Genomic DNA, 12,501 nt, shown 5'->3' with positions numbered 1-12,501 from the left:
AAACTGGCTGACACTGACGGCGGCGGTGCACAAATGCTGCGCAGCTAGCGCCATTCGACGGCCAACACCGCGGTTCCTGGTGTGTCCGCTGTGCCGTGCGTGTGATCATTGCTTGTACAGCCCTCTCGCAGTGTCCGGAGCAAGTATGGTGGGTCTGACACACCGGTGTCAATGTGTTCTTTTTCCCATTTCCAGGAGTGTATATGCGGATTGACACCAATAAACATTCCCTGGATAACTTTACTCGTAAAACTAAAATTCGTCACAGAGTTGACCATCTTACTAGATACTTGTACATGCTAACGTCTCCTCAACAACATGGGTCTCCATAAGACGAAGACGAATTCCTTCTCAACACAACGTAGCCACGAATACAGCTCTCCAGCTTAAGATGGCACCAGACCAGAGCAGCATAGAAGTAGTAATAGCAGGGAAGTCTATGGCTTGCAACCTACGAACGACTGTTATTGGACGAGAGGCAACTGACTCACCAAAGACTTCATACTGACGCAGTAACTAAGCAAAGAATTTGTGCAACAGCTAGTATCGATAGAGAAACTGGAGGGAAGGAGATATCAGAGGTTATAGCAAAAGAATATTTGCGATTCAGAAAAAAAGTAGAACATACTGTGAGGAAATGAAAGCGCTGAGAAACAGCAACCTTTCAATATTTCATTTATTATTAATTAATTTATTTATTTTACTTTTAATTGTTTCCTTATTTTAAACATCTTTGATGTCTAGATTCTGCACCGCAGATACAGTAAAACACTATTGGTGCTACGGATGGGCTTCGCAATATCATAGTTATTTAGGTAGGCCATTTCTTTTTGTTTGTACCAGTTTATTATCTTTTATTTTATAACCGCTTCTATCGGTCTGGAAAGCAAAAAAAGAATGAAAGAGAAAGTTGTGCACCAAAATTAAACATTATTCGATTAGTAATGGCATATAACTACAACATGAGTTCTGAGTAATATTGTCGCAGAGTAATAGCCCCGTGTTATTGGAGTGATCTAAAAAACATCATAAAATGATGCCAAGATTGGTAGCGTAGGAAAACAAAGCGCATTATGAAGCTGAAGGATACTCGTTGTGCGTGGCTGGCCTCTGCAGTCGTGTCTACTATCGGAATACCGCACTTGCAGCTACGACCCAGACAACTGAAGTGGTTCACCGGAAAATGTCGTTCGCAGCACTCACGTGTCACACTTCTGCAGAAATTTTGTGGCACAGGGAGAACGAGAATAGTAGGATTCCGAATTACGACAGTTAGTAAAAATTACAATTACTGTATAACTGAACTGGACGATATAACTGAGCTCATGTCAAATTAGAATCTACATAATTAGGCCTACTAAAATAAATGTGCTCACAAGTATATTATCACAAGCTTATAGCACTGTAAAAAGGACTGAAACGAGCGCACAAAGACATCGATGAAAACAATGGAGTGATCAAGTACACTAGGCAAGTTGAAACAAGGCAAAGATAAACAAAGTACAAGTGCCGCACACAGTTTGGAGGGCATGTAGACTTCAGCACGGACGCAAGTGTCGTGCAACCGGGAATGTAATCATGAATAGCAATAAATATCGGATCAAAGATAAATCAATTTGTTGAATTCGTTAAGAATTTTATTAGGAAGGTGTATTCTGTTCCTGTGTATATCTACTTCTTCCAGGATGTTCACTGAACCGCGTTTTCGCGAAACATACGAAACTTGTACTCATTTTTAAATGCCCTTAACAGTGTGTTTTGTTCTTTGGCTGGTTGCGTATATTCTTTGAATCCAACGCCAAAGTTTTATCTACTACCCGAACATAAAATTACAGTTTGTTTTATAAACTCCTGATTTTGACAGTTTTTTAGTTTTATTACCTGTCTTATAGCTCAACGGAAGCTTCATAGTATTGTTTTTGTCGTAACCGAATTTGTTGTTACTTTTTTTAACTGTTCCATTATTGCGAAATTTTTCTTAAGTATGTAATAGGAACAAATAACACATTGATTTTTTAACTACACTGCTTGTCGCAGAGCGCCTCAGTTGATCCGTTTCCTTTATCCTGTCATATGATCTCATTAAACAGTTTCCAGAGTACACACAGAGTGAGGGCATTTAAGTACGCCTCGCTCATTTGGGTATTCCCTTCTCTCCTCACTGTATAAGCAAACAAGACAGTAAATCATAGAAATGCTGCAAGCTCTTTTGTACCACACTTGCTGCCAAGACAGAGCGGTCTAAGGCGCTGCAGTCATAGACTGTGCGGCTGGTCCCGGCGGAGGTTCGAGTCTTCCCTCGGGCACGTTTGTGTGTGTTTGTCCTTAGGATAATTTAGGTTAAGTAGTGTGTAAGCTTAGGGACTGATGACCTTAGCGGTTAAGTCCCATAAGATTTCACACATATTTAATTATTTTTTTGCTGCAAAGATCTAGCACAATTCATATTATAGATACACGTAGAGCTACCATATATGCCAAATTTCTACCTGTCGTTGATTTTAGAGATAATTGTGTCTACTTGAGTCCAGGCTTACATGGTATGTGATTCTTGATGTGCACCAGTCGGTTCAGATCCATTTCTAAGTACGTTTTTGACATAACGCTTCATTAAATTCAGTTGTTTAGATTATTTATTTTTCACGTGCTATTTTAATAGTCACTATTATGTTTCATGTGCACGTGACAATGGTCTAAAGTCAAAACTAGCCAGTAGGGGATTTGTTCCAACGAAACATCGTTTATGGAAATGTTATACCTTTCTTTGTATTTATCGAAGTTGATGGAGTTGAATCACAAGAATAATACATGCTCATTAAAGTATACAAAGTTTCTAAATACCCGTGGAACATTTATAACCTAAATCTGTCTTTTATCTCATACAAGGCGGTTATTATCTTGACGTGTTCCTATCTTGTTTTGCGTTCTATTTTGCTCAAAAAATACCCCCACAACATTTCTACTTGTAGTTTTACACTACACTACACATTCTTTCCCTAAGCACCAAATCGCTCTTTCTCTACGAGTACTTCTACCGTTTCTTTTTCCCCACTCTTGCCTGCTGTTCATTTAGCTTGTATCAAAGAAAATTAGTGATTATCTCCCATATGAATGAAGCCATTGCCTTCCTACTTCCTTTTCTTTTCTGTAAAATGTTATCGCAGTGCAAAATTGAAAAGATAGTTGTCAAACCAGCTTTGAAATACCTTTTTTCAAGTTTACCTCAGTGTGAGCTTCAGCCTCAGTTGCTCGAAGCTGTCCACATTATGGTTCACTCCCTCTCCTCCTGAGTCTGGAGGCTGATAAACGCAGAAAGTGGCGTAAATGCCACTGCAATGGTGGCTCCAGATGGTAATAAACTCATACATTAAATAACTTTTCCAATTTGCGCTCCAATTGTGTTTACACGAAACCCTGTACAACTCATTTCTCACTCTTTCTCTCTCTCTTCTCCAATCTCTCTCTCTCTCTCTCTCTCTCTCTTTCTCTCTCTCTCTTTCTCTCTCTCTGTCTCTTTTCTTCGCTTGTTCTCTCGTTGTTTCTTCTCTCCACATGTCTACCTACCTCCGCTTAAATTCCTATCCGCCGAAATTTCCACCGTAATTGTTATTCTGATGAGAAAAGTTTACCAGCAGTTTACCATGGCTCTCCATGACTCCTTCACTTAGGCGAGTTCTCCATGATGAATGCCTTTCAGCACTTGCAAATACAATATTGTTATCGAGTTTAGGGGCGTTTTGGTGTTGTTTAGATACAAATTATTTTACACTTCTTTTTGGACAGAGTCACACAACGTGACAACATAACCAATTTCGGCTGTACGTTTTATCCATCATCAGATTCTTTGCGCCATAGAAAACAATGCTTTGTTCACCAAACGCCGACCATCAGCTGGTGTTTAAAAAAATATGTAGCTGTTTATCCTCTTTCTCATTAAAAGCTAGAGTTCGCCGGAATAGAGTGAATGATGACTTTGACGACTAGTTCCTACACAATCACGATCATTACTAGCTGATGTGGAACGCAGTCGATGACTACGAGGCAGAATTCAATGTTTTGTATCACACGATAGTGGTCGAATGTTGCAGTGCAGTGATGCAGTGCAGTGATGTATTCGAAGTCAGCGAGCAGCTTCCCGTGCTGACAAATCTTCCTGCCGTAAAACGACTGTGGGCGCCCAGCGCAAACTTAAAATCACTTTCAGTCATGCTGAGACACTGGATAGTGTATGTCAGTCGCATTATCCGGCCTCTCCTGAACTGCACTGCGAATTCAGTTCTAGGTTCACCTTGGTTACACATGTGACTGCACGCTCTGGTAAAAAGGTTCTTAAGAAATGGTTAATGATTGTGGTACTAAATTTTTTGAGCATTTTAAATGCCTGACCAAGAAAATGAAGCACTCAAAAGAGAAGGTGAAAAAGAAATGCAGGTTCCCGCCTTCATGGGTCTCCTTATTCCTTTTGCTGGCCTTTATGCCGTATCTTCCGGGATCGGAATATTAGCTATTGCATTTGGCAGTGTGTTGGCCGGATGCCCTTCCTGTCCTCGATCCCTGCTTTCCTCATCCCTTCCCCCGTTCCCCATTCTCCCCGCCCCCAATAGCAAGGAATTAGTGCACCCGAACTGTCTGCGTCTAGTGTTAACGTAACCGCGTGCCTCTCAGTCGTAAGTGTGAAATCGCTGAAAACCACTTTCAGACAGTGTAGCATACCGAAGATCGCCGTTAATCCACCGGGCGGATCTGTTATGGGGCCGGCGCCTCTTCCCAAATCCCCCGCTGAGGTAAGCTGCCTCGCAACTGTCGTACCTGGTCCTTGGTAACCTTCATAAAGGCTATGGGACGAAGCTGACATCGGAGCTGGTAACCACAAATGTGTCGAGGACAAAAGTGGGGGATATTTTTGGCCACGGGCGGTACCTAAATACAGAGACAAACTGCCTTTTGTCCTCTGTTTCGATGTCTTAGGCGGAAGTGTGTTTCATGAATTTTCTAACATTACGCCAGCAAAAGTGGTTGAGGTTGTCAAAACTAACTTCAACCCGCCCCCCCCCCCCCCCAATTGGTGGTGGTGGACTGGAGTCGAGCTTGCGGCCGCAGGCTATACAGTGTGTTTCCAAATGACATTTCAAAAATTTAAGGACAGGTTCCTTACAGCAAAACAAAGAAAAAACAATGTAAAATGTCCAGTAAACGTCGGCTCTAAAATGCACGCCTTAAGAGCTATGAGCAGTTGTTCAGTAGATGAGATGTGTTTCACTGTAGCGAAGATAAATAAGTGGTTGCAAATCTTATACTATGCATTTTAGATCTCCTGTTTATTGGACACTTTTTTTATTTTTATTTTTATCTTTATTTATTATAAGCAATCTGTCCCAAAAGTTCTAAAATGTCCTTGTGGAACGCCCTGTATGTGGCTGATGCGCCAACGTCCAAGGGCTTTTCCGTGGTCACGTACAGTTTGTCAATAAATGACTACAAAAGCCTTAACAATTAGGTATCACACAAATTCGTCCTCACATGTGCCTTGTGAGAACGAGCGTTGTCTTGTTAAAATATGGTGCCACCATACCGTCGCCTGAGAGGCAACACATGAGGATTCCGGACGTCAGTGGCACACCGTTATGATGTCAGACTTCCACAATCACACCCAATCCGCCACTCTCCAAGACGCCAGGAGCAACACCGCTGTGCCTCTGTAAAACTCTACAAGAATGAGATGACTCCAATGCCACCGCCATAAACCCATTGACGATGATAATCCAGGGTAGTACAGAACGGCGACACGTTGCTGAACAAAATGCGACGCCATTCATTAGCGATCCATGCTTCACGGTCATGGAATCATACCAGACCCAGCCTTCTGCGTTGTGATGATGGCACCCTACGCATGGGACGATAATTTCCTAGCTTTTCTGGTGCTAGCCTCCTACCAATGGTGCGAGATAATACAGACTGTCGCAGGGAGTCCGGGAGTCCGTTACTTGTTCTCGGACGGCAGGCACAGATGTGAAGGGATACAATGTGCTTGGTGCACAATACGGTGATAGTAACTTGTGGTGTTCAGATATGGTACACCGGACCCTTGATGACGGGTATGTCTGGCCTCATGTTCCCACACAGTCCAACGTCGGGCCACTGTCATTTCCGAATGCCCCACAAATCTAAACTGTGAAGCAGAAAGCCCTTTCGGGACGGAGCGCGATTCCCCAAAGTGGAGCAATTCGGCGACGCTGTGCGGGTTCCGTATGCCTTAGGTTTCTTTCGTCGCTTATAAAATCTACAGTTTTTGATTTATCGGTGTAATTTTTTTGTAAATGAAGCTTAAAATACGCTGCCATACTATTTTCATTATTCCATATCAAGCACTTTTTGACTTGGCAGTGGTGTAAATAGAAAAAAAGGAAAAATTTGATTTTTTTTTACTTTTTCTTTAGTTGAGAGGAGATGCATTGAATTAGACATATTAAAATTAGTTGTATCTTATTCTTTAAAGTTTTAGATTTAAAACGACATATAAAATACAATTTTATCTCTTATGGGACGTCCGTGGGAAGAAAAATAAAAAGTCCATTTTGAGGAATGAAAAATTTGATTTATGTCAATAAACTAAAAAAATTCATAATATTTGCTTAAAACAAACTTTACCACTTCGGCATATCGATTTTTCGATAGTCAACCATATTTTACAAGTCCTTTCGGTACTTTGCTACTTAGTGATACCTGTTGAAGCACTCAGGCACATAAAGAGAAGGGTTGGACGGACAAGTTCTGCAAAAAAAGGGGGACCGTTTTCGGCCTCCTGGCTTGGAGCGATCACTGTAAACGACACAGTCACCCTGTTTTCCGGTGTCCATTCTTGCGATAGCATGCTACAGGCCGTCCATCCTGTGTAGGTCACCATGCTCAGAGCGTGGCCTCTTCCTCGATGGGTTGGTTGAGCCCTGACGTCGCCCACAAGCTCCTTGACGAGACTCTTCCGAAACTGCAAATGACTCTTTGGTGACTCTCTCCTTCTTTTTCCCATGATGACATATAGCAAATAAGCTTTTGTCGAAATAAAAATGTACTAAGTAGGCCAAGACCTATTAGAAAAGTGAATATCTTACCTCGAATAACCAGAAGAAAAGTTTCCTCCATCATTTGAGGGATTTTCTGGCAAAATGGTACGACGCGCAGTAGTGATTGGCTCTGTCTACGGCTCACATATTTCCCGTGTAGTCACAAATCATTGATGGCTTCTGACGCGACAATCGTGCCACGTATAGGGCCTCGTGTCCTATAGCGACTGCCGCGTCGGACCACGTACACGGGCCTCGCGTCCCGGAAGGGTTAGAGGACAACTTTTTCGAAACACCGTAATTGCCTCACTGTGAAAAGCGTAAGTTTGAAATTTGGCTCGAAGGTGCTTACAACCCTCCTACGTAATGATGTTGAAGCGTGGCACCCTATGATGTCACCCTCGATTCAAACAGCAAGATGACGACATGGGCGGAAAGAAAAGCCAGGGCTGGGAAGGTCATGCGACGTGTAATGCGGTTAATGATGTCACATTGGCACCAGATTTCAACCAAATTCTACCCAGCGTCTTCGTGGACGTGTCACACGATCGGAAGGTCATTATAGCCCCTTTTACACAAATTCCACACTTCTTTTGACGCTTCTGTAGTGAAAATCAGAACCGCGACGCCCGGCTTTGATATCACGCGGTTTTCTTGTGAATTGGGTGAGGGAAACATTCCTGACACACCGCCGCTCAGAATCGGCAGGAAAATGCCCCAGGGCGGCATAAAGTGCGCCAATGAAACCACCCCTTTCACTGCAACATTTTTCACATAACGTTTATTCTGAATAACGCTATTTAAAATTGCAATTTACTTGGTATCCTCCACGATGTACTTACGTAGCAGCAGTCTTCAACATCGATCCTTACATCTTCATGAATGACTCCTACAGAATGCTTCAGTTTTCTTCGTTTCTCCTCGCCATTTTTATACGATATATAGCATCCAGAAGTTTTCAAAAACTCTTTTGTTACATACTGTAACTGGACGGTAGGTTCTCTGATTAACTATGCCCGTTGTTTGAAAATAGGTTTAGGCCCATCTAAAATTTAGGAAACAATCCCTTAACAGATTGAGTTTGAAAAGGTCGCAATGGATAACGCAGTGATTTATTATAGGGCAGTCAGAGAACACTACATCCCGTTAGCTACACTTGTCCCAAGAACTACGTATTTTAGTAGCATGCTTATCAATGAAACAAAAGTGACACTATTTTTCTGCCGTATAGGAAACAATAAATTAAACGAACACGGAAATAGCTTCAAATGATGAAATATTTATTTTGGCTAAGTTTTCGCCTGATAACAGTCAAATGATGAAATGTTTATTTTGGCTAAGTTTTAGGATGTTAACAGTAGTCTTTTGTATTTAATAGATAGACAAAACATTGTTGATACATTTTTATAAACGAGCCTATGGCCTCACGTTCACCTTAGGCTGGCGAGTCCTGTGTGGTGGCGATATCTGAGTAGCACGTGGTCACTGCTCAGTTTCGAAACACACACACTCATGTGCACTAAATACACATGCCAAACAAAATGTTGATAGCATTTTTGTAAGAAGTATTGTATGTACCTTGTGGTTGGCATCGAGCAGGATTTTGGGTGGCTGCATAGCCTTGCGTGAAGCGCTTCGAATTAAATCGTCTCATGCTTTGCCAAATGTACGCTCGACACAATTTTACTGATAATTTAAAAGTCCACCACAAATAAAATAATACCGCAAGCTGAGATTGTTAAGGCTTGGGCTACGATTTGAGTCTATAGACCGCGTGGTTGCGCCTAACAGAAATCCCACTGATTAACTGAAACAAAAATTGTAACCAGAACCTAAATCGTAATGCAAAAACAACTAGGAAAAGAAATGGATGAGATTAGAATCTATTAACACATTCAAATACCTCTTTGTGCTTCGTTCGACACAGACGTTCTGAAGGAACGTCTGGTCGCCTACCTGTCTTCCGAACAACTCCCTGTAACCGTCGCGAGGAGCTTTGTCCGAGGTGGTGGGGGCAGGCTCATGACCAACCTCTGCTACCTAAACGTTTTAGCTTTGCTCATCTTTGGCCAAGCCCTCCTGTTCCTGCTCTCTGCTTTTCACCGACACCGTTTAGGTTGGTAGAAGATTAAGAAACCCACCACTTCTCTGGTTGGTCTGCTACTTCATTCAATTCATTCACACTTGACCACACAATTTGAGGAAGGGTGAGAAATGGAAATCAGGACACAGGACGTGCACATAAGACTGAAAAGAAATGTATCGACCCATATTGTTTTTACAGGGATGCAGTTGTTGGAGCAGAGATTTATTATTAGCATGAAGATTGATTTAATTTTACAATTTTGTATGTCAGGTAGTATGGACATTTGTTTTGGCACTCATTTAGTCATGTAACAACACCTATTGTGGTGTTACAATATGGTTGTCCTTTAATAAACTATTGAAATAAACTTTCACTGTGCTGTCAATTTATACACTTTCATGGTCGAAAACAACAGTTCTAGGTGCGACGAGTAACTGGACGACGTCTTGGCAGCCTTTTACACTGGACGTTTCAACCCTTCCCTGCATTCCCACTGAACGTTAGCACACTCTTTTGTAGTGCAGCGAGACCGCAGGTTTTGCTCTCGTGCAGATGCTGGAACGACAAGGGACCGTTCAAAACCATGCAACCAAATCTGAATGTGATGTGAAGAAGGAATATGGGCTTGTGCTTTTTCAGGCTTCCTCTATCGTGTGCTCCTGTGGCATGATCATGCGGGGGGTTGCAACATTGACACATACTTGAGTAAAACGGCAAAGGGTCCCTTTAGGACCGCCCCCAACTCAACTCGATGGCAAAATCCTCGGTGGCGCCCGCCCGCTTCTATTCAGAATTTTAAAAGTAAACGCATACAGAGAGAGCCTTTACAGTAGTCCAAGACGCCTGCAGGTAGGCAACGCCTCCACACCTCTGCGATTCCAGCTGCCTGCACACAGGCACTTTCGGCTCCTTTTACATCGTGTCTGTATAAGTTCATTTTTAACATTTTCAAAAACTGAGAGGGTGCCACTGAGTCATAAAAGAAGAATTCTGTACCGTTTTATTCAAATTTGCTTCAATTTTGCATCCGCGATGATCACGCCACAGGATAAGCTCCCTTTTCTGCTTCAGATCACACTCAAATGTCGTCGAATTGTTTTGAAAGGTCCTTAGTAGTTCCAACCTGTGCACGAAAGGGATGCGATGAAGTTCAATGGAGATGCAGCCACATAATGTCGTTAGAGAAGAGTTTAAAAGTTCGAGGATGTCGGCGTTGTCAAAGGTCGTCGGTAAAGTATTCCTGTTGACAGTCGCACTGCGAACTGTCGTTTCGACCGCAAAATGTGTATAAATCAACGCCACAGAGAAAGTGGTGGTTTCATTGCCGCCCTTTATGCCACACCCTGAGGCTTTTTTGTACCGATTCTGAGCCGTGGTGTGCCTAAAGTGTTTTCCTCAGCCACTCATAAGAAAATCGCGTGATCTGAACGCTGGGCGTCGCAGTTCTGACCTCCATCGCACACGCGTCAAAACAAGGGGTGAAAGTTTTGGTAAGAGTAGCTGTAACGACCTTTCGATCGTATGACACGTCCAAAGTGGCGTTGAGAAGAACTTTGGTGTAATTTGGTGCCAATGTGACATCATTAAACTACCTTACACGTCACTTGAACTTCTGAGCTGTGACCTTTTTCTTCGCATGTGTCGAAACTTTGCCGTTTGAAGCGTTGTCGAGTCCGATGGTATCGTCACAAGACACCACGCTTCCACAACATTACGGAGGGAGGTTATACGTACCTATGAGCCACATTTAAAATCTACACGTCACAATGGAAGGCAATTATAGGGTTTCGAAAAAGTGATCCTGTAATTCTGCTCGGCCGGGCAGATATTGCACGATTAGATCAACCGGACAAATGGAGACGCTCAACGAGGCACCCTTTAAATTTTGAATGCTGTTTCGCGCGAGTACGTGGCATTTCCGTGTCCTGCAGCGATCACTCAACATCTGACGCTGTTCGCGCCCCTAACATACTCATACGCTACCAGTCCGGTAACAACATTAAACACGAACAACACGATGCACTCTGGTGGCTGTCCCAAGTGGTACACAGAATTGCAATTCTAGCCGCTGCGAAGTGCGGGATTAGCCTAGCGGTCTAGGGCGCTGCAGTCATGGACTGTGAGGCTGGTCCGGGAGGAGGTTCGAGTCCTCCCTCGGGCATGGATGTGTGTGTGTTTGTCCTTAGGATAATTTAGGTTAAGTAGTGTGTAAGCTTAGGGACTGATGACCTTAGTAGTTAAGTCCCACAAGATTTCACACACATTTGAACATTATTTCTAATCGCTGCGTGTACTTGTGCGAAGTTTCATTGACATCCAACCGCGTCTCCTTGGTGCTATACTTTTTGGTCGGGCAGTGTATTTGTATCCTTTGAAGTATATTTCCCATTTTACGTAAAACATTAAGGTTTTTGTTTTTATCGAGTGACCAGTCATCTTATTGTGAGTCGCTAAGGCTGATCCTGGGAAATCACTTTTGTGACAGGCATTCAATTATTTCTATAGCGTTAGTCAAAAATATTTTATAATGAGCCTAACGTGTTTCAGAAACAATTTCATACAACCATTACAGTGTATTTCTCTGTCTGTGTGTGTTGGAACGTGTTTTGCCGTTTGTTTAAAGAATGCATTTTCCATGTCGTGCAATCCTAATATGCATTTAGGAAAATTTCCAAACGAATCTTAAGAATGCAAGTTTTATTTCTAATGTGCTGAAGAGGGCTCGTAGTTATTTTGTCTTTTCTTTGTGCGACTGTCAACTAGAGTGTCAGCACAACCATTAGCTGCAGCTATGTGCACGTATTACTAGCAAGACGCAGATACTTAAACCCATGGTTTTCGACTGACATCGGGGAGCTCATGACCTGAGTATGCACATCGAGAGACTCAGTTCTTTGTGACAACGAAGTCGATGTCAAAAAAAGTAACTCAATTTAAGAAACTGCGACTGTTTTCTGGTTAATTCCGTTACTTTATAGTTCTCTCCTAAGAGTGAGACAGATACATTACTACTACTTCCACCGACCACGTGGTGAACTGTGTTGCGCAAACGTGGATGCAGATGTATGGCTGCTAAAATTACAAAAGCCTGTATTGCAAACTTTTAACAGCGGGGTGACGGAATGAGACTCATGTGTAATATTATATGTAGGTTTTGGTGGTCAGTTTCTGCTGTACTTAGCATCGTAAAACTGCTGGAAATCCTGCAGTCGAGTGTGCTTATGACTGTGCATTATTTCATTTGGTTACGAGTGCTCCAGCCGTTTAATGTTTTGAGTTAGACGCGTAGCTGAAATAAACTAAAATGCTTTTCAGAAACAACTCATTCTCACGTTAATTAACGCAAGAGTTGTT

This window comes from Schistocerca nitens, chromosome 5 (genome assembly GCF_023898315.1).
Source record: "Schistocerca nitens isolate TAMUIC-IGC-003100 chromosome 5, iqSchNite1.1, whole genome shotgun sequence".
Classification (NCBI taxonomy): Eukaryota; Metazoa; Arthropoda; class Insecta; order Orthoptera; family Acrididae; genus Schistocerca; species Schistocerca nitens.
Note: the sequence above shows the minus strand (reverse complement) of the source record.